Genomic DNA, 24388 nt, shown 5'->3' on the forward strand with positions numbered 1-24388 from the left:
TTCGCATTGTCCCTGGAAGGTCAGGAAATAATTGTAACACTTTGCTAAGGGATATGATATACTTCTTGAATAATGAGAACATGCCAGCTACCCTAATAAACCTTGATTGGTACAAATCATTCGACAGGATTAATCTGGACTTTCTCTTCGGAACGCTGTCCAAACTTGGATTTTCTTTGGATTTTGTAAACTTAATTAAAATGCTTTATGAGGATACCGAAAGTTACATATCCACAAATGGCCATATATCTGATGCTTTTCTTATTAGTAGGTCTGTTCGACGGGGTTGCCCATTATCAATGACTTTATTTGTTATAGCTCAAAAACCCTTGTATGGAATGCTGAAGTTTAGGTCGAGGAATTTTTCTCCAGACCTTCCATATGGGTTAAAAACTGTTGAAGTTGGCTTTGCTGATGATGGCACTACTATTGTGAGTAATTAAAAGGTATAGAGGAAACTTCACGGGTCATTAATGAATATGAAGAAGCAAGTGTAGCGAGACTTAACAAAAAGAAAACATACGTTGTGCGAATTGGATCATGGAAAGATAAACTTGACCGGCCAGAAACCGGAATAGAAAGGAAAACAGTCAGTTTTAAAATCCAAGGTATAATCCATAACAATGATTAGGAACTATCGGTAAGGATGAACTGGGAAAACATCCAAGATAATGTTATGAAAATGTTAGGGACACTATAGACGAAGACTAACTTTATTCCAAAAGAGTGTACTAGTTAATGCAACTGTACTATCAAAGGCATGGTATGTTTCCCAGGTGTATCCAGTTCCAGCTGATGCTGGTAAATGTATAGAAAAGTGTATTTCCAAATACCTGTGGAATGGGAATTATCAACCCATTAAAAGGAAAACTGTGTGCCTCCTAAAGAGTTAAGGATGATGTGGTATAGTAAATCTAACTGTAAAAGCAAATTGCTTGCTTTTTAGCAGCTTCTACAAATGTATTATTAATAGATCAATAGGATGTGGAATAACTGCAAATTATTGGAAGCTGAGACTTTCTTACCTTGTTGATTTTAACAGATTTAAGGAATCCACCATTTTTAGTACTCCATATTATGACAAATTAATAACGATATTTCATTCTGTAATAAAGACAAAGACTTATCCTTTGCTAAAATCAAAACATGTTTATTGTTACATGATGAGAGGTAAATCAACTCTGCCAAATATTGAAGAAAACTATCCTTTGTTTAACTGGAATATTATATGGGAAATTTTTAATAATAAGTGGAACAATCCAATAAACAGAGAAATATTGTTTAAGTATATCCACGAAGTCTTAGCTACAAAGGATAGGTTATTTATGATGAACATAACGGATAGTTATCTGTGTAGTAACCGTGGAGAGGCTGAAACCATTATGCACTTAGTTTATTTTTGTAAATTGTAAAGAACAGTTGTGAACTGGATAAAAAAAAAAAGTACCGTGCCAGGTATTTAAATAAATACAGAAAGTTTTCTAAAGGTTTTAAAACTGGATTTTCAAGCTTATACAAAAAAGGATAAAAATACAGCAATGATATTAGTAAGTGGATATATAACTGGAATTTGGTATCTTCATACAGTGATGCCCTTAGCAGATGAGTTAAGTATAATTTCATTTACAAAAGCAGAATGTTCAAAACAAGATTTACATTGTTAAAAGGACTTGAGGATAAATGTCATTTATTGTTTACTAGAGAATATGTTCATCTCGAGAAATGGGAGTAACATTTGTGTAGATGACTTAGGAACGTAGATGTAAATGATATACTAACCACACTGTGATAACTAACAAAAAAAAGTATATGTATATAATTTAAAAAAATATATTTGTATAAAAGACAGCTATGTGCAAAACACTGTAAATTTTCTCAGTAAAAGTTTTTAAAAAAGTACTTAGATATGATGATGGTAATACCTCAAGGTACTTAAGAATTTGTATTTTATTAGCAAGGTATAATTAAGAATACGTTTGGCTTAAGTTGAACGTGAAAAAATGTGGTATTTTCGTGACGAGTAATTTTCTAATGAAGGGGAAGTTTTATCACAGAAGCGTTTAGTCTGCTAATACGAATGCGCGGATGGTGATGGATCTGTTTCGTCTCGTCGATGAATTATTTCTTGATCTCCAAAATTGTGTCCATAACTATGAAGTTATTTTTATGGATTAAGCAGCTAGAGATGATGATGGTAATACCACAGGGTACTTAAGAACTTGTATTTTATTGGCGAGGTATGATTAAGATACGTTTGGCTTAAAATGAACACTGAAGAAAGGTTGGTAATTTCGTCGCGAGTAATTTTTTAATGATGGGATATGTCTATCACAGCAGCATTTGGTCTTACTTTTTTCCGTGGCGAGGATTGTAAACCACATTTAAACCGATATAGGTTTTCAGTGTTGATTGTATTGAGGTAATAAACAATTATATTAATAATTCTCATGAAATCTGATAAAATTTAACGTAAATTCTGATAAAAAAAATATGTTATAGAGGATTTGGATTTATTGTATAGGTTAATCATACGTCTGGCAGCACCGGGGAAGAAAAGTGGTGTCAGGTGAAAAATGAGAATAAAGCCAGAAAACTCAGGGAAAAGGTGACGAAAAAACGAAAATTTCATTTGTTTTGTCTGTATTTTTATGTCTGTCACGGAGTATGGGTTTGATTTTGAGTTAAAAACCTCTCAGGGGTGACAAAGAGCTCTGTGAAAAATTTTGTCTGGGTCTGTCAAGCCGTTTGGATTTCTGTAGTGGACAAACAAATATACAAACATTCACTTTTATATATAGATGTATATATATATATATATATATATATATATATATATATATATATATATATATATATATATAATATATATATATATATATATATATATATATATATATATATATATATATATATAGATATATATACAGTATATACAGTATATATATATTCTGTGCGACACCGTAGTCTGTGGGTATAAGCACCTTGATCCGAGCTATGAGGCTATTAATGCCCCTATGATTAGAACTAGCCATCTCAACTCTCTTGTATTACCTATTTTTTCTACAGTATGAGTAAATTAGTACACTACAGTCTAACATACTGTGAAGACTGCCGTCTCGCACTGCTTGGTTAGTATCTCTCCCTTTGCTGCTGAGTCACTGAATTCTCTCACGCCTTCAGTTTTCCACAAAATCGTACAATATCTGGGCTTTTGATAGGCTGATCTCCCTCCCTTTGGGCTCCATCTCCTCTTTTTTCTTCAATATTGTTTAATTCTGGCCTGGGTCGTAAAGGATATAGGCCTACGTTCTATACACACACACACACACACACATATATATATATATATATATATATATATAGAGAGAGAGAGAGAGAGAGAGAGAGAGAGAGAGAGAGAGAGAGAGAGAGAGAGAGAGAGAGAGATTTCGCTTGTGTGCTCTGAGCATATGTTTTCTAACTTCATTTGTTGCCTTCTGTTCAGATGAGAGACAATTAGTCCATAACTCTGAGCTTTTTGCTTAAAACAGTAGTTAAGAGTCCCTTCGTATCGATATTGAACTCATCAAATAAAAGAATTCATAATTGAAAATCCGCCTTGCAACTTTTCCTATGCACTAATAGGTGCATGACTTTGAAACTGAATGTGTTGCAGGCTGTAGTCCCCAGGACTCACACACCTTTAGGAAGGCTGTTGCTTTTATTTAATTTATTATGCAGTTTTTTTTGTGGGGGGGGGGCGCATGTATCCTTTTTGATATTTTGTTTTAGGAATTATGATTTACGAGATTGCCCAATTCTCTCTCACTCTCTGTCTCATTTGTTGCTCAGCTTATTTGTCTTAAGTCGGATTTACCCTTTTATGGTAATAGCTCACTTTTTGCTATGATGCAACTCCTCTACAAACGAAGCTAATACTAATGATCGTATTAATGAGACTTGCCTCCATCTCATCTTTTCGGTCATTCCTGTTCATCATCATTCCTTCTTTTTCCTCTCATTCCCTTTTTCGTCAAAACAATGTTAATGCGGTAGAAGTGAATATTGACGACCAGTGAAAGTCCGTCTGAACTCCCCTTCCCCTCCCGCCACTTCTCGCCCTCTCAAATTCTTCCCACTTACTCCAAGTTGACTGGGATCAGCCTACACACATACTGTCTTCTGCGTATCTCCCCAGACAGGATGAGCTTCCCTCTTACTTTCTAAAGCTGATCGGCGTTTAGCTGTAGCAGCGCCAGAGTAATCTCTTTGATATATCAGCTTTTAAACTTAAAATTAATAAAAAAAAAAAAGATGAAAACTCAGATGAGTTTTTCTACTTGCAGTGAGAAGATGCGGGAAATAAAGATTAATGTTTACATGCGTACATAGTCAAATACCTACAAAAATATGTATGCATTTTAATGCACAAGAAGGTGGATAGAATGCTAAATAATTTAGCGTACGGAAAGGGTGCTGCTTATGCATCAGGTGAATTCAGATGTTGCAAGTTTATAAAACAGATAGAAAAAAGGCAGACTGTTTTGCTCTAGGGATTATTACAGAGCCAGATACCTAAAAAATGAATCATTACAATGATATTCCATAATATATTCTCACAGAAGTTGTGGGATATGAATACAAGAAATTTCCTTATGCAACCAAATTTTAAAGAGAGTGAGCATTTTTGTGTTGCTAATTAACTAAATTAAAGGCAGACAATTATATCATATTTTTATCCTAATAGTACTATTAACACATCCTTAACATTTGAGAACGTGGCGGGGTCTTCATACATCTGTCTCTTCTTACAGATTGCATTTTATGTGTAACGAATCAGGATTGCAGTTTTTGTTAATGCCGTTCATGATCGGACTTCCCACAGTGGCCCAGTTGCGTCAATACAAACAAAAATATATTTCTCTCGACGCCACGAAGCGTAACGTCAATGATAATAATAGTACGTTCTTGATAATCATACGAGTATATGCCCCACATTCCTTTCAGTAAAATAGAAGAAACTGAGGTTACATCAAAATGAAAATTACAAAAATACTTTTATCAATGCCATTCATGAAATCGTATCTAGATCTGTGTAAAATATTAAGGAGGGATAGTTTGCGAAGTTTAAATCTTTGTAATCTGAGGCAGTATAGTACTTTGAAGGAAGTGTATTGTTTGAATGAATAAAGAATAAAAAAATAAAAGGAATGTAAAGGTAGCAAAAAGTCGGATCCCCCATTCGCGAAGAACAACTATGTTCATGTCGCTGATAACCGCCTACGTCAAGAGGTAGTGTTCACCAACTTTTTTCCCCCTCCCTCTTAACCGCTGTTTGGCTGTTGGCGAGTTTGAGCAAGAATTCAGTGTTGGATATTCAGGAATGCCGGCCTTGGCGTAATTAGTAGTCCGTTTGATTGAATAGTGAATGTGGACAAGGAAGACCATATTATATTTGTTCATTTATTTGTTTCTTTATTTATTCTTTGCTATTGAGAGCAATAAGTATAACTACACTGCTATTAAAATACCCGAATATTCTAAGATTTAGACTTAGCAGTCTATCCTCCTGGATATTTTATAAAAATCAATATACGATTTTATGAGTAACATGATAGAATACACAGTCAATGTTCTGGTCAATGTACACACACAACTTCTGAAGAGATTGTCATAATGCTGTCATGAAAAGTTCTCATTGGTAAAAGGACCAGTCCTTGAGATTTTAGATAATGTTGGTATATTTTGAGCAAGTCAGCTGTATGTCGATTATTTCACAAGATTTCGTCCGTAATCAAAATCTAAATATATCTTTTAGTTTGAAACATTTCAGTATGACTTTGTTATGGAATCTGCCAAACAGTTGATATTGGTGTCTTATGATATCTAGAGCATGCTTTTCAATATCTTTGCGATGCCGTTTGATTTCTACTGTTTTTATCGTGTTCAGTAGCCTCCATTGCAGGTTAAATTGACAGGGTTTTCCCCTGTGCTCTCCCACATAGTGTTTAACAAAGCATATTCTGATTAATTATTAGTTTATACTAGGTAGTGTATACGTGTATCCTTTAGCGGCCCACGAGACCCACTTACGCAGTTTACTTTTTGCAAATACTTGATCTGACAAGAACTGCTCGTAAGATGAAGGAAAACTAGTTTCAGCGAGAGCACCAGATGTGAAACTATCTTTACTTTTCTACACAACATCTCAAAACGAATGAGCTCTTGCTGATATTGACTGAATAGTTCCGTCTCGTCACCCAGAATACCGAATAGAATAATCATCAGTCAAAACAGTATTATCACTCAGAACTCAAGGAAACAATCTTTCTTATTGTTTTGCAGGTATCTCATGAAGACTGGATTAATTTACTTAGAATGCGGTGTATTTTCAAGACTTTACACCACTAGAAAGTTTTATGTCCATGTGTGAACTTTATCCAGTCTTTGTGCAGCACGATTAACTACTACGCTTTCAGTTGTGTCTTCGGGGCACGATAAACTACATTCTCTAACACTGTCTCCATAAAATAAAGGAGACCAGACATCGCAGAGTAAAAGGATCCTCAATCACCGTGTCGAATAGGCAAAAGAAACCGGAGATTGTCAATGTAACATAGAACGAGTCCCTGAAAACCGGATGCTTCGCAGATGGTTGCTAAGAGTTTCAAGACCAGTAAATGAGCGGATTTACTTGTGAGCGACGCGGTTGTTCGCTTCCTGGTAATAACATTGCAAATAAATATTGATGGTAAGTTTGATTTCCTCATGATAATTATGTGGCCACCACATCAGCAAGATCACTTGAAATCAGCTTCACTCTGGGTAACTTGATTCAGATACGCACTTCATTACATTACTGGTGGTATTTATGTCACTAACCGTCAGCGTGTCTTTGTTTGCGTTTGCGTTTGTGGTCACGCACAAACATGTTTTCTTTGAGAGTCTGGTGATGGGAGATACTTTAATGATGATCAGGTTTTCATTTTATTGTTAAGAACTATGATACATTATCATCAATTGTTAGACAGCAAATGAAATCTAGAGAATGAAACTGATCGATCCTTAAAAACACTACTGAACTTTTACGAGCCCATTGCAGTGCTTCAGTGATAGTGTTGAAAGACCCATTACATGGGTTATCCCGTCTGGAAAATTTTTATTTCTGTCCACATACTGCGCATTGCGTTAGTAGAACGAAAAACAAACAAGAAGCAACTTGTATCAACTATAAAATAGCCTGCTCCTGATCTCCATTTTTTTAATTATTCAGTCTTCATTACATCACTTTGCTTAGTTTTATTGCTACTATTATAAATGGAAAAATGCTTGTTTGTGCACATATTTGCTAAAGAACTGAACATACGGAAAAACAGGCTGACAGAGCTAGATCGCTCACTTGTGAACGGTTAGGAAAACAACGAAAAAATTGTATCTTATAGTAATTACTAATGTTTAGGAAAAAGATTCGTGAGGGAAAAACTCAGGGCCAAGTTCAGTTGATATTATTGGCCTTACAAAGATGAGCCTTTTGCAAGGTATTATATTCTACAAAAAAATTCATATTTTACACCAAGTTGTGTTTTTTATGTGGGAATGGCCATATGAGGCACTGATATGCTCTTCTTCCATTTGACTCAATTTCCTTGTGCCTGTTCTTTGACACAGACACATTGCACTTGGGCCTCACAGATGTTTTCTCCCTATTCTGAAACATTCTCCTGGGAGAATACTGGATAGTATAGCATTCATTGTTGTAGTTCCCCATTGGATTCCCCGACCGGCCAGTGAAGAATTAGAGGAATTTATTTCTGGTGATAGAAATTCATTTTTCGTTATAATATGGTTCGGATTCCACATTAAGCTGTAGGTCCCGTTGCTAGGTAACCAATTGGTTCTTAGCCACGTAAAATAAATCTAATCTTTCGGGCCAGCCCTAGGAGAGCTGTTAATCAGCTCAGTGATCTGGTTAAACTAAGGTATACTTAACATGCCTTCTAATCTTGTCATTTGTTCTCCATATCTGCACATGAAATTTTACCGATCTAGAGAACTATAGGTTATTATTAATTCGTAAATAAGTTGAATTCTATATTTTTTGAAATGCCGGAAGGTTTCCATTCACTCTGTTAGAACGCTGTACGTCATCCAGTCTTAGGAAAACAATGTTTAATCAAGTACCAGCATCAAGCCTGAAAACTCTTAAGTTTAAAGAGAGAAACGGCATCATCAGTTTTAATGAAGCTTCACGTTTTTTTTTATGTTAAAAAGAATTTTTGTGGGTGTGAATGGTTACAGAAGAGTCCTGAAACCCTCTGGCCGTCCCAGTGTTAATTCCAGGGGATGAGAGTGAAGTATAGTATAACACTGCACATGTAGCTCCTCCACCGTTGTTTCAGCATATATTAATTTTTGTTTTCAGCATAAATCTTGTCACTTCAGAGGCCATTTTAGTATGATGGTTGAGATTTCTGTAGGCAGTAGTTTATGAAAGGTTAAACTGGGTATGTTTATTGGTCCTAGTAGTAAGCTAAATGTAAAGGTATTCAAACCTGTCTGAAAAGAACTTATATTTCCTTTTTATAACTTGTTTCTTATCGTATATCCTCGATCTTGGTTTTTGTATTTACTGTGATACAACCTAGTCTGACTTATGTATTCAGTTGTAATGGAATTTGGTCTCTTTCTTAATCTAACGCCCAGAAGTTCAGACTGCACTGGAGAGAGAAGCGAAATTATAATATCTTTTAGACGCTATGGTAACTGGGCAATGCTCCAAGACTATAATGGTAGGATTGTTGGGATGGGGAGGAATCTTGTTCTTATATTGACAATCGTTTGCAGCTTTTGTGGGCAATAGGAAGGTTAAGCCAATGCCTTTTTATAGTCACGGCCCCAGCAAAACAAAGAAACAAAATCTGGAAGGAATAGGGCCTGAACTCAAAGGAAGCTGTAATGTAAACTATTAAACTCACAAGTTGGGAAAAGCAGAAGCCGGAAGAAAGTTCCAAAGCTTAACACCAGAGAGAAAAGAGTCATCAAACGGCGCGAAGTATTGTTCTGCTTAAAAAAATTTTATTTTTAGCATTTATATATTTTTTATTCTCTTAGTCCTAAGAGCGAAGGCACGACCTTATAGAAACGTTGGAAATGGTTATTTCGGAAGCTCGGGCACGCGTTGCTTCTCTATTGCACAATGCCAAAATAACAGTGGAAACCCGGTTTCAAGTTCATTGTTACGGCCAAACGACCTTTCAGCCCAGGTAACATATCCAAAGTGACCTTTATATCGCACGAGTGGGTGCTCTTCGATTTCGGGAAGAACTATTTTGCAGATCCAAGTGACCGCTCGTTCCTCAGTCACCTTGAAGGTCATAACCTGAATCTTCTTTGCCATTAATTTCGTCACCTCGACTCGACATCATTTGCGTAACCATCATTTTTTTTTTTGGGGGGGGGGACTTGCTCAGTGCATGCACTTATATATGCATTATTTTTCAATATATGTTTACACTTACTGATGTTACTGTAATATCTCTCTTCCTACTAACACGCGCTGCTTTTATTGTAAAAACTTTAATCATTCAATAGTTTATGTTATGTACATACCTCCTCAGCTTTCTCCATATTGCCTCTATATCAACTTTTTCATAAAATTTTTCTAGGTCCTCCTTTAATGCAGACTGGTTTTTCTGTACTTTCAAATCTCTCTCGTAGCTGTTTCATAACAAACATCAGATCCACACACCCTCTTCCTTTTATAAATCCCACACGTCTCTTCCTCTGCCAACCCTTGTGTCATCTGCCTTACTCAATCGAAATCCTGCCATATACCTTCCTTGATAAACTGAGCAGCATCATGCCCCATGACTTATATTTTCCTTTATCACGTTTACCTTTATGTGAAGGGAGAAGTATTCCTATGAACCATTTCTAAGGAGCATTTTCATGATCCAGAAACTCTGAAACCCTATTTTCACCACAGTACTGATGTATTTCCATTGCAGCCTCATCACCCGGTTTCTTTCCATTCCTCAACATCTTCCAATCTAGTATCATTCAGCGCTAGCTCTCATACCCTCCGCATTCAACATATCATCAGGGTACTCACACAGTCAACCCAGGAATGCATGGACTTCAGTCAGCATCTTCCCATTTTCAACGTTTATTCTGAAATCCACGTGGTAATTGATCTTTCACCATGTATTTATTTCTTTGCAGAACAACCCCATATTCTCATTTGCTCATCTTCTTCCCCCTGTTTTAATCACATGATTTCTTTTTTCCCTCCCTCACTTTTTTCTTTTCTAACCTGTGCATGTTTCTGTGTATCTGTACAAGAGCTCTTCTGCTATGGATTTGTACCTCAAATAGTCTTTTATTCTCACACTGGACCTCATGTATCCCCATCCCACCAATTAGTGGTTTTATTCCAACCCACATGCACCCCCTGCTGCCTCTGTGAACCCAACGTAAAATTTTTTTATTTCTAACATTCACTGTCGTTAACCTTATTTCATTTATCTTCACCCATACTTTACGTTTTCAGCCAAATAGCGATAGATATACTTCCAGCAACTTCCCTTTTTACAAATGTATTCATCCCCATGCTCTGTTGTCTACCTCGTTCCTGACTATACTAATGAATATTCTTTGAAATCTATGTGTTTCCAACATTCAGTCTCCCTTCCATGTGAGTGTCCTTACGTACCCACGTATTCTTATTTACTCCAGTAACCCTTATTAACTGACATTGCCAACTCTTTCCCTGTTGCCTATCTTTACAGGTTCAGGTTCTCCCAGAAACATTCCATCGCACTTTTTTTTTTTAGTTTTCTGTAAAAGAAAACTATTGTGCCGGCTGTGTCTGTCCGTCCGTACTTTATGTTATCCGCACTCAGATCTTAAAAACTACTGAGGCCAGAGGGCTGCAAATTGTTATGTTGATCATCCACCGTCCAATCATCAAATACCAAATTGCAGCCCTCTAGCCTCAATAGATTTCATTTTATTTGAAGTTATAAAGTTGGCCATAATCGTGCTTCTGGCAGCGATATAGGATAGGCCACCACCAGGCTGTGGTTAAAGTTTCATGGGCCGCGGCTTATACAGCATTAGCATTATACCGAGACCACCGAAAGATAGATCTATTTTCGGTGGCCTTGATTATACGCTGTAGCGGCTGTACAGAAAACTCGATTGCGCCGAAGAAACTTCGGCGCAATTTTTACTTGTTTTTCCTGTTCCTGGACTGTTTATACTTACTATTACAGCTTTTTCCTCAAGTCTGTATCAACCTTACCCTTATATCTATGAACTAATGCATTTTTGCCCCTTCATGTGTCCCCAGTTATTCTATGGAGAAATAAGTTCATTTAGAAAGTTTCATGAACAGTTGTGTATCAGTATTAAAGATGTAAATGAAGAGATGGTAAGTATTAACCCGGTATGTATCCACCTTTGTCAAAGTCCAGGGTAAACTCAGTGGACGCCGTGTTTAGTGCTAGCCCTCCGGACCAAAGATATCGTTTATTTATTAATATAATTTGTCGACCACACAATGGAAATGGGTGAACAGAATACTTTGATCCCCGAGGGGCTAGTACTAAACACGGCGTCCCATTGAACCTCCGCCATATTTAGTACTAGCACCTCGGAGGAGGTGGATACATACCGGGTTAATACCGAGGTGGTGTAACAATTCAATCGTATGTTTATGGAACTGAGTATTTTAAGGATTTGTTGAATGTGGGGATAGAGGAGTTAGGACTGTATGGCAGAAGAATTAAAAGTGTTAGTGTAAGGTTGATTGCTTGTCTGAGCAACTATTGAGGATGCAAAAAAGGCAATTAAAAAAAAATGACATAAAAACACAGGGAATGATTGGAGAACAAGTGAGATGATGTGGTACAGTGGTGGTTGTGTGATTAGCTGACAGGTCTGGATTAGGAAATGGTATTTAAGGGATGAGTTAGAGGTATAACTGTAGAGGCATAATATTACTTAGTAATCGGAGGATGGTGCATTGTAATATTTTGATGGTAAAAGTAAGACAAGACAGGATAACTGATAAGGGAAGTGTGGGTTTAGATAAGGAAGAAGATGTGTGAATTAAATGGTTGTAAGAAAACAGTTATGTGAGAAGTTTGAAAGTGAAGAGTAAAAACTGTGTGGCTTAAATGGACCTAAACGAGAAACAAAGATAAAAACACAGCAATCTTATTGATGTGTAACTATCTTTATTGTATATGAATAAGTAGAGTTAAAAACTTTAATGAAATAGAAACCTTTAGTTTTCTCAAAGGTAAAATAAATTATTGCAGATGGCTCCCAAAATCCATTTATGGTGACAAACTAAAATCAATTGTAACAGATAGATTTATGGAAGAAGTCTTTGAAACTCGAGTTAAACTCGAATTATTACGTATATAACAAATATTACTGTAAAAATTGTGTAAATGAAAATTGCGATGTTTGTAAATAAACTTTATTGGAATAAATAAAAAAAGGGCTTTTGATGGAAACAGTAAAGATGCAGCTGCTAATATTTATTATAGTGGATAAGTTATTGAGAGAGATTTGAGTTTTTATGATGACCGTGAAGTGTGTTAGAATAGGTAGATGGGTGACGGACGGGTTCGGTGTGAAAGTGTGTTTGAGACGATGCAGTGATGCTAGAAGTCAGAGAGATGTAGTTCCTAGGCATAGGTATATTAGTTTTCTTTACTTGCTGAAAGTACATTACACCTAACATTCACATTTCTCTAATAGTTTCTGGCGAGAAAGCATGTGAAGTTATCTACACATTCTCGTGCTTCCATTTACTCAATGAATCAATTGTCCACCATAATCAAGTAGAAGAACTTCTAAGACAATACCACTCTTATTATTTAAAAAAAAAATAGAACTGTTTTATAGGCCTTGACGTTAACACTGATTATGTAAATTAATAGCTATCTTCTCGACGTAATTTAAAGAATCATCATCTTTTACTCTTCAAATAAGAAGCAATCTGAAAAGAAATAAGTCCATCTGATTCATTTTTTAGGCCTATAAATCTTTATCGTTGATTACAGACAGTTTGAACATAGCCTAAAACTTCATAATTTCAAAAAAACTATTTTGTATTCCACATTTGTATTTTGAAAATTTTATTTTAAATGTTAAGCCTGTTGGGTCTACGGTTTTATGTTTTAGAGGTGCTTTCGATGACCACTTTGAGTAGCAAGTTATGCGCTTGCATTTACAGCACTGTCAAGCAGTCAGACCTCAAGCTTGTCACGCCCAAAGTTAAGAGAGTTTACCTTGGTCACGCCAAGCTTAAGAGAGTAAAAAAAATTGTTGGAGTAGTTGGACAGCAAGATAAAGAGGTCCAGATTATAAAGGAAATGAAGTAATGGGTTGAGATGTTGGACAGCAAGATTCAAGAAAGGAAGCAGGAATGGAGGTACAGTAAAAAGTTAAAGAGTGGGTGCAGCTACGGCACGAAGTTACTCTGTAAACACCCTTTAGTAATGCCTAGAATACATCACGTGAGTTGTTCAGACGGCGTAGATAAGGGGAGCCTATTTAAGTTGCAGTTAAACAGGCAAGGGAATTGTTGAGCCAACTCTCGTTAGATCAGTTAGAAGTGCGGATGTTGGACGTGTCAAGAGAAAATCAAGGTAGAGGCTGTTGAGATGAGTTTTCTGTGCATTAAATGTGAAGGATGAAGTAAGAAGAATTGAAGGGATGAGAAAATTATATATATATATCTACGAAGAAATTGCTGCGGAATAAGTGTGCGTAACCCTGAAGTTTGGTCGGAAGTGGAAGAGGGAGACCGTGTAAGTGTTGGATGGGTGAAAAGAATGCCCAAAGTATCCTTGAAGTGTAATGTGGGTGCATATGAGAGGCGAGTGGTGCAATGGGGTCGACGTACTTCAACTAACCCTTCTACGTAAGTCTATGAAAAAGTTGAAATTGCTAAAGAATCTGTTGGGGTCCTCAGCCCTAATCCAGCGGTGACAGGATATATATATATATATATATATATATATATATATATATATATATATATATATATATATATATATATATATATATATATATATACACACACATATATACATATATATATATATATATTGTTACGTGTGAGGGTCTTGGTTGATCATGTATTATTCAATTTACGTAATTTTTACGGCCCTGCAAACCAAGATTACACGTAACCTGCCACTTGAAGCCAAAAGTTAACCTCAAAGACAGACGTTAATTAGCCAAAGGTCGCCAGTTAAGGGTTATTAACCTTAACAAAGAATATTTGAGATGAATTTGATTTTAAACGCAACGGTTCTTCCAAACATTCGGACGCGAGGCATACAAAAGCATCGAGATTTAACCTGATTTTGCTTACCCTAAATCCTAGGTATTTTCCTGGAATAACGGGGTTGAAGCTAACAATATATAATTAGGCTTAATCTAGACTTCGTGAACACATATACCGTAAGTGGTGGCTGAAGGGGGAACAAAGGAAATTTGAAATACAGAAAACAAAGGATAAAAGAATGGGCTAAGTTTTGAACAAAAGCGACTTTACCTTAGGACGAACGAACGTTGTGCGATCAACGACCGACGTGGAGTTCTTGCAATTGTTTCTTCACTTCACTAATAGAATAATAGACAAAGAAAGGGGGAAGAGGTCCAACTGGACGTGTTATCTCTCCGAAAGCTTGGTTCTCTCTGAAGTTCTCTGACCGGCCTAGGTCAAAAACAGTCACCCCAGGTGTCCACATTCTTGTTAAAAACATTCGCCAAGAGACAGGTAGGAAGGAAAAAGGGACCTTAGGACCACCTATTCTTAAGGCTGATAGGGAAATTTTCCTATAGGGTAAAAGGCCTAACTTACCTATCCCGTTCTCCAACGGACGTTAAGGTTTGAACTGAAGACGCACCTATATAGACAATGTCTTTTCCCGGTCTCAGTCAGGCTGATATTTTTACAATCAAAAGTTACGAGGGCGAACAGCAGTAATATTTGTAAAAATATATATATACAGTATATATATATATATATTATATATAGTATATATATATATACACATACATACATATGTGTATGTGCTTCAGTATATTTGTAGGTAATAAGCTTACCTCTATTCTTTTGAACATAAGTGTTTAAACCTTTGTAAACCTCCTCCAAGGAAGTTGGCGGTTTACCGGTTCAGCCATGTTAGTAGTTATTCTTTTCGTTCACTCACTGAAAAAAAAAAGTCACGAGACGGCTGCAGAAAAGACGAAGTAGGTGCTTTAAATGTGCCACACAAAACATGATTGTTATCAGTGTATGTTAATTCAAATGGTGAAATCATAGTTAGTACGGTCTTCAGCATACCGTATAATGGCAAATAATGCTAATTAATAAATACATTTTGCTTTACCTCTAAGATGTGTGTGAGAGAGTGTGTGTACAATCCGGTGAACGCAGCTGCTGCAGACCACAGCAGCCGTACCGAATTGTCAAATCTCCTGCTCTCTGGGGGACCAATATTTAACCTATTAGGATCCCGCAGATCAACAAGCGCAATCCTCAGCAGGAGGGCCTATGTCTTGACTAGTGGGTAGCTAAAATCATCTCTTCAAGCCCCAGTTTCTTTATTCTCGACTTTTTTAAAGCTGCAGTGACTTTCAGAGACATTTGCTACAAACAGCTTACATCAGTTTATTGTAAAAAAAATGCTTACTTAGCTCTACAAACAATAAATCCACATTCAACAAATTGTTTCATTTACACACAAATCACTTATACTCACATACGGCATCCCCGCATAGGCTACCAGCAATCACAACAGGCCCAAACACGCAGCTCACTTATGTAGCCTCACAAAGGCCAGAAACATTCATCCAAGCGTTAGCCTGAACAGCGCCGCCGCTAGCCTCACAAAATTCAGAATGTTTCTAATTAACAGTGTCCCAAGACCCAAAGCACACACTGTAGATTCACTTCACTGCGTTGGTTCATAGTTCCAAATTCACAGGACACACTACCAAAGTCTTTCCCAAACACAGGTCTGTTTACAATCAGCGACACAAAACAATCCTTCCTGCAGGCGGGCTGGTGGCGACAGATATGGAACTGTTCTCAACGCCCGTGACGGGGTCCATTCGTGAGGCTTCCGAGCGTCTTCCACTCAACAATCATGCAACCAACAACAATGGAAACTTCACACACACACGACAAACTCCACAAATCACACAAGCGATAAAACTCATTTGTACAACAAAACAACGACAAAAAAGAAAAGAAAAAAAAACGAACGTTTCAAGTCTGCCATGCATGGGAATTCTTTGTACATCAGACCACAAGCCAAACACAAATACTAGATAATTTACGATATAAATTAATTGTGATAAAGTTTATATATTGAATAATGATATTTGAATAAGGCACTTTTCCAACAGCTATTTCGTAACATTCAGTATCTTTGATTCACGTTTCTCTTTATCCGAATATGTCTTAGTTACGGTTTCAAAGTGATATTCTTAAAATTCTTATCAAATTAGAAAATGAGAAACTTATTGTTAAATTGCAAACTTACCAATTTTTCTATCAATACTAAATTTGCTAGTAATTTACTTCCAAATGATTACAAGTTACTTAAGTAAGTGGGAGGGGCCAGGAGCGTCATTTAGGCGGGGCAACTGCCCCCCAAGCCTCAACTTGCCCCCCAAGCCTCAACTTGTCCCCACTCACCCGCCCTCCAAGCCCCAAGAAGTAACAGCAGCTAGTTTTCCATTATTCCTACCGAAATTCAAATATGTCATCACATTAAGTTATATATATCTATTTTATGTGCTTCAAAAAGCACATAAAATAGCTCAAAATAAAAAAAAAACCAGCTGATTAGACTCGCCAAACCGTCTTTGCCGCCCCCCCCCCCCAACAAAAATCTTAAATGACGCCCCTGGGAGGGGCCTGCGCAGGATCTTACTGAGAGAGAGGTGATCTCTTTTAATCGGTTCATCACAGTGATTTGTTGCATGCTCTTTGTTTAAGTCTGTTGCAGAAATGCTTGAATTTTCTTTTTTCTGCGCACCATTAGGCTACTTCTGAATGTGCTGCAAAAAAAAAAAAAAAAACCAGCGTGGTGTTTAGAGTTACTTTTATATTCATTTAGTGAATGTATCATCTTACAGCAGGTTAGTAGGCCTATTGGTCTCGAATTTCATTTTTTCCTCTTTGATAATGGAACTTTTCATTCATCCGGTCATAATGCATTTAGAAAAAAGTAACACAACATAGTGATTAGCAGAGAGCAATCTACAATATTCAAAAATGCAAAATTACGTAATATAGTTATGCTAAGTCGGTGTATCTTTGCAGTTCTCGCCGCCGTAAGTTAAGATGGGACGTTTTCATATGGTACAGATATATTTTTACGTTAATTTCCCGTTTTTAATTGGTCTAAAGCAGACAATATGTGCAAAGTTTTTTTTATAATGTTTGTATTTCAATATGGAAACAAAACTTAGGTGGTCCTTGTATGCAATGTGATGAATGCTTGTCTACGCATGTTTGTGTGTATGAACATTGATATTAAACTGCAAGGGAAAATTGAGCTTGTAGCTGGCGTAGATATGAGGTTTATTCAGAGCATTATGTGAAAGAGCCAACTTGTTGCTAGTGTAATTTGCATATAGTTTCAGGAGCTTTGAAACGCTGCATAAGTTTGTAAAACTTTATGCATACTTTCTCGTTAGGTTTTGGGCATTATCATCATTATGAATCAATTTCTGCTGAAGGTTTGCTTCGAGGTCAGTAACGCAAGGTGTATATTTTATATGGTAGGAACCGTAACATAACGCTCATCAATCCTTCGTGCGACTTCCACGAGTGAATAGAAAGACTGACTTGTCAGGGACTGTTCATAACGTTTTCCAGTTGTATGTATATGTATATATATATATATATATATATATATATATATATATATATATATATATATATGACACAACAGGAATGTTATGAACTAAGTCACGTTTCATATAGGTCTACTAATATAGTCATAAAGGTAAAATCAATTAAATAATGTCATTTGATTATAAGCTTTCAATGGAGCCAACTCGAAACATTAATAAGTCTAGTATCAACTTACTTTAGTTTTCTCAAAGGTAAAATCAGTTACTGCAGATGGCTCCTAAAATCCATTTACGGCGACAGACTAAATTCAGTTGTAACGTACATTTATGGAAGTCCGTTAAACTCGAATTTTTTTGTATACAACCAATATTACTGTAAAAATTAGTGTAAATGAAAATTGCGATGTCTGTAAATAGACCTTATTGCATTAAATAAAAATATTCACGCTTAGGCCTAGGAAATGTAGCCAAGGTATAAATCCTGAAGCGGGTTAGAGAACGCCTTTTCTTCATTAATGTCATCCAACAGAAATTATCAGTGCATTGATTCAAAAGCTAAAAGTAATTGATAAAATCTGTCGAAAGATTTAAACAACGTTCTTTCTTGGCTGTTAGGTTAGAGCCTGTTGTTGTTAGACAAGTGTTCGGCCTACACCTTTATAGTGACGACGCCAAGTAGTATTGGTATCTAAAGAGATAAGGTACTAAAACTCAAAAGAAGGTTAATAACAAACTCTGTTGTCATTGATATTACTTATACTTGTTTTTTTGGCTCCTAAGGAGGAGCCGGGAATTAGATGTTATTCCCTTTTGATTGATGTTAGACTTTCACCTACAACTTTGTAGTGACAAGTCACGGTAGGTTGGACATTATGTATTGGCCATATACCGCTTGCAGGCCTTGGTGCCCTCAGAAACTGCATGCAGAGCAAGTTCTCCAGTTAAGCGAAGGCGCGTAGCTGCCTCGATGTCCCATGGCTGCATTGTCACCCTCTTGCTCTTGGCCACCAGGGTTGAGGCCTCTGCGGCTAGCATGTAGAACATGTCCTTGACGAAGTCGTCGATGATCTTCATCGCATTCTTTGAAATGGTCATGCCTGCAGATGTCAGCTTGAGAACTTTGAAGATGTAAATCTTAAAGGACTGATCAATACGGCGGTTCTTGGCCGGAGCATGAGGCTTTCCAGCCCTCGCGCTTTTCTTTGAAACCACAACGGGACGAACTTTCCTAGGCATCTTGACTAGCAGAAAGCTGGTGAGGTTGTGACGCAACTACGGAAATTCGCAACCAATCACCAATGGCTTTTGATGCTTAAACCCCGCCCTCGAGCGTGATTCTGATTGGTTGTGATAGCAGTTCACGTGTCTGTCGCGTGACTATTAACCAAAGACATTGTGCTTTCCATTTTCAACTGGTAAAAGTAGCCACGCCCCTTTTTCATATCTCCACAGTATGCGAAATATGAGCCTTCGTAACTCCCTAGGATGATACGATCACAACGTACATTTCCGCGCTCACTAAAGCAAAGTCTAATAAAAGTCTTTTATTAGACTTTGCACTAAAGTACATTAACGTATTTTGCAGACTTCACGTCGTAATTTTGCAAGGAAATTTTACCGGCAATAATCAACAGCAGAATGTATTGAACGATTTCTTCTTAATGAAAGATTAATTGATACAGATACCTTTCTTCTTCCCCACAAAATAATGAGTAATGCTTTATTTTGTCTAAGGTCTCATTGGGCATTTTGATAGCTTGGAAAGAACAAAACTGTGTGTTTGTGTGTGTGCTAGTAGACTGTTATTACTACTGCATTACTGTTAATACTAATACTATTTTTTATGAGTAACATTAACATGAAGGCGGGAGGGGTACAAGTACCTTAAGCAGACTGAACTACTCTTTGGTTTGTGGCGTTTCACTTCATCAAATTGCTTAAAATGGAAAATACTTGCGAAAAAAACACTTCTTCCTACGAATCGTAAGTTAAAAATATTTATGGGATTAGTGGCACTTTTTGTGCTGGTGGTGTTACATGATTACTTTTTCTAGCTGCATTCGACATTTTAACTTCAAATAGTAAATATAAAGCACGATTTTTCTCTTAACCTTAGCAATAGGAATGTTGAAGAAGGTCTTGCTATGCGTTCTTTCAGTTACGGAAATTTTACTTGGATAAGCAAAATGAAGGTCTAATTAGTTTCTGCTCGTCAAACTCTATAGTGTGTATCCGTGAAGCGGGTTTGCCATATGAATAGTGTTTCAAGACTCATTAATGGATTAGGCCTATAGCATTTTCCCCTCAGTTTTTTATTTTTTTTTTTTTACGAAAAGAGTACATGGACCATTAATTTTCAGTGAAAGATTGGAATTTATTTATTTACGGGATACCGTTTTTCCGTCTGCAAACTTATGTATACATGGCATATATAAAAGTAACTTCTGATGTCGTTCGTGTTGCAGTGATATCAAGAGATGCCGAAGGAAAAGAGTCGTATTAAACCTCTTTAAATGGTTCATTCTTTATTCGATTAATTTTTTTTTTACAAGGATTGACTTTAACCTCACTTCTGTCAGTGTTTTGGGTGTCCATGTTACTTCTAACTTGAATTGAAGAGATGACATTGCTCTAATTGCCTGTATGAAAATTAATAAGAGACAAACAGAAAACGAACTAGAAAACTGGGTACGTTGTTTTTTATGCGTAATATGCTTTCTTCGTCATTAATTAAAGCTTAATGTTGGACTTGTACGTCCCTGTATGGAGAATTGCTGTCATATTGAGGGCTTAATTTTTTTCTCCTCAACTTCTTGGGTCTAAGGCATTTCGTTTGTCGGTCATTCCCCTTCCCTCATTTCTCGGTCCTCCTCCTCTCCTACTAGTGCTTCTACTTGAGGGTAAAATACCCTACAGTAATTATGCCCCACTAAGGATAAAGAAAAGATGTTGGAAATCGGGGACCATCTAGCAAATTTCCTTCCTTACTTACTGCTTCCTTCTCCGAGTATTATGTTTTGATTATTGTTGTTATTACTCTTTTCTTTTAATTTTTATTTTTACATGGTTTCGTTGTCTCCACAGCCCACCTATACCCTAGAACCCTCTACCCATGGCTAGACGGCAGACGCCAACATCTCTGCTGCCTTTTGGGACGCTCTGCCACGGCGCCGCTGGTAGCTATGAGTATGGCGTCCTTTTCCACTCTCGGTTGCATCATTATTGAATTAACATTTATGTATAGATGTTATAGTGATAGCAGATGCGGCTGCGTGTTGTAAAACAGGGGCAAAAGTGACCTCGGAAATATTTATTATCCAGTCAGTGCCAAGTTGATTTTCATTTAATGTTTTGTTTTTCTTATATTAGTGCAATATTTATCCATGATAGTTAAGTTTCACAGTATTTCCTATTTTCATGTAATTTGCGAAGTTAGCATGTATTCTCGTATAATTGTGTAAACAAGCATCCTTTTATAGTACCAAAGTTTTAGAAGTAAAATCTACATTAATATATTTTTTGTTTTAATGTAAATCATGAACAGAATTGGTGTCTTTTCTTGTTCTTTGTTTATTTTTCCGGGGCAGGAGAGCGAAATTAATAGTCTTTGCTACATAATTGTTTACTTCGCTTATTAGGCGTATTATTACTCGAAATGGTTAGTAAATACTTATTTTACCACAAACATGATTCATATATATATATATATATATATATATATATATATATATATATATATATATATATATATATATATATATATATATATATATATATATATATATATATATATATGCGTGTGCGTTGTTTCTTAAAAAAACACCAGCAAGTTTAGGGTAATCAATATGAATTTTTTAGGATAATATTCGTTTAGACGCAGGGTAAAGCAACCTTGTTACCTCGCACACTCGTGGAAGCCCTGTTTCTGATACAATATTCTCTCTCTCTCTCTCTCTCTCTCTCTCTCTCTCTCTCTCTCTCTCTCTCTCTCTCTTTCTCCCTCCATATACATTCACCGCAGGAGAATACAATATTCTCTCTCTCTCTCTCCATAGGTGCTATTTAGATGCCTGTTACATTCACCGCAGGAGAAGAATTTCTTCTCTGGGAGTGTCTCCTATCATCCTTCAGGCCAGCTCCTCACATTTTTATGGAAACTGTAATAGTCTGGTTGCAAGATTTGGTGGTTGATTCTATATAATTGTCAGACTTCGAAAATAATCATCCTGCTTCTGTTTTCCTGTAGTCCTATGACCTTCCGTACTTTTCTTCTATGGGCCTGGACTAGAAAAGGGCATTAAGTTGCCCATGCCATTTGGCCTTTGTCCTTGAAAGTAACTGAAGAATAGTTAGGCTAATTGTCATGTGATTTTTGCAGGTAAAAACAAAATTAAAAATAACAGCTTTCTTTGTAATGTAGTGCTGACTACCTTTTTGTTGACATTACCGTAATCATGAATAGCAATAGGCCTTGGTACCTTCTCCGTAGCTTTCAAAGTTAGTAATTGAATTACTATGCTGTACATTTCTAGGAAAAAGTTTTCAATTATATTATTATGACAGTTTTAGATGTGGAAATATGTGAGGGAGACCTTCAGCCACATAGTTTACTAGGCCTCGTTAAAGTGGAACCGGTAACAACTGAGTCGTTATAAATATACCAGTTGTACTGTTTCATGTCAAGGTATAATTTCACTTCACGACATGCTAGAATATTTTTCTTAGTTATGTTCATCACAAATTTCGACTGTTCTTACAAGTTCCGCATGTACTGATATGTGAGTGGTTGTAATATATGAGAGATATAAAAATACACTACAGACATGAACGAGTTGGTACCCCAGAAACTTGGAATCAACAAATATGTCTCTTACTGCAGTCAGGAAACTTTAGTTACATTTACATAGGGCCATCCCCAAGACAACAGGCCAGCTAAAGCTTTGGCAGAAGTGCGAGGCAATGCCACTGTTATTTCATCGATCCGCACTGCCCGCATATTACCTACAACGGAAAGTCCTTTTGTGTGTCATTTATACGAGAACTAAAAATGGCCTCACTGACTTAGGCCTAAAACGTATAACGATCCTCAGAAATTATATCTTCGGTCTGTCTGAATTTACAAATTCCTTTACATTGAAATTATGATTTGTGAAAGTTCACGTTGAGAAAGCGATCCTTATCATCCATAAACCTATCTGTAAGTTATTCGTATCAATATAGTAAAGAATAATGTGCATATGTAGCAATTTATTCGTAACCTAGCACATCGTGATCTTACAGATGTAGAGGGGGAGAGAGGTTTAGCTGAGCCTACAAGAAGCCGTTAAGGAACTGGACCCGTTTAATGATGACATACTCGCATATTGAAAAGAGGTAGATTAAATAATTCAGGAAATACTGAAGCTTGAAAACTCCTCATAAACGACACCCCTTGGCGTAATGTCTATGACAGTTCTAGAAGACGTAACGGCTTCAGTGTCACCCTGGTAGTTTGATACCTGACTACGGTCAGTCGGGAAGGAGTGCTTTTATTCGTATATTATTTTTTTATTCCATTTTATTTTTATTCTTTTTTCCAGCGCTCTACAGCCTGTAGATATTATGGGATGTCTTTACAGGTTCACTCGGGCAGTTGAGCAGAGGGTTGAGTTTGAGCTTACAAATTAATGGTCTATTCTGGTTTAAATGTAAACTTTTTTCTTGTTTTTTCAGAACTGCCCTGGAGAAATGGCTATTCAGATTTGTGGATGGTAAGTATTGTGGCTTTGTAAGCTATTGTTCCATAATTGTTTGAATTGCTGTTGTACGCGCATTAACACATCGACGGATAATGAGCAGTACCGATAGGTAAATTCATTAGCGCTTAACTTTTGACTCATGTTTGGGTCAGAAACAAAGAAAATGCTCTTTCCCGCGATCCCATTTCTAATGCCTACCCAAAACGCGTTTTAGATTTTCAGAAACAGTAAATTCTATTTGAAAACATTGGCGCCGCTCCTCCGTGAGATGAAGGCTTTCTCGTTAGTCGAATGGCAGACTCAGGTTTCCCCATTCTCGAATTGTGTAGCCTCTCATATAAATGACACGAATAAATTGAGCTATCATTTTAGCTGTACTTTCGAGTGATGGCTATTTTTTTTTTCTAAATCCAAAAATCATAGTAGTTACGATGTGTTCGAATTCATAATTTTCAGTAATCTCGACAGCAAAAACCATGACAATTTTTATAGACTGCATCATTTTTTTTATAGATGCTGATGAAAAGCTGTACGTAGGAGCATCGTTCTCTCTCTCTCTCTCTCTCTCTCTCTCTCTCTGAAACGTAAGGTCTTCCCCTTTTGTAGATGTCTACTATGTGTGAATATGTGCATGGAAATGTAAATTTTGCTTAAGCTTACCAGTGTATATATTTTCTTGCATACGAATATGTATTTATATAATGTGTGACTTCCATAGGCATTGATTAGGAATTCAGATTAAAAGACTTCCTGTCTCCCTCGATTGCAATATT

General features: G+C 36.6%; 1 long non-coding RNA gene across 1 annotated transcript in view; it reads left to right on the forward strand.

Annotated features, from left to right (window-relative positions):
* The window catches only part of LOC136832785 (uncharacterized), a 445886-nt gene that overhangs the window by 317997 nt on the left and 103501 nt on the right, over nucleotides 1-24388 (forward strand). Inside the window, exon 4 of the long non-coding RNA XR_010851316.1 lies at nucleotides 23590-23627. This is a non-coding gene — a long non-coding RNA (uncharacterized lncRNA). The remainder of the gene's footprint in view (nucleotides 1-23589; nucleotides 23628-24388) is intronic.

Source organism: Macrobrachium rosenbergii, chromosome 50 (genome assembly GCF_040412425.1).
Source record: "Macrobrachium rosenbergii isolate ZJJX-2024 chromosome 50, ASM4041242v1, whole genome shotgun sequence".
Classification (NCBI taxonomy): domain Eukaryota; kingdom Metazoa; phylum Arthropoda; class Malacostraca; order Decapoda; family Palaemonidae; genus Macrobrachium; species Macrobrachium rosenbergii.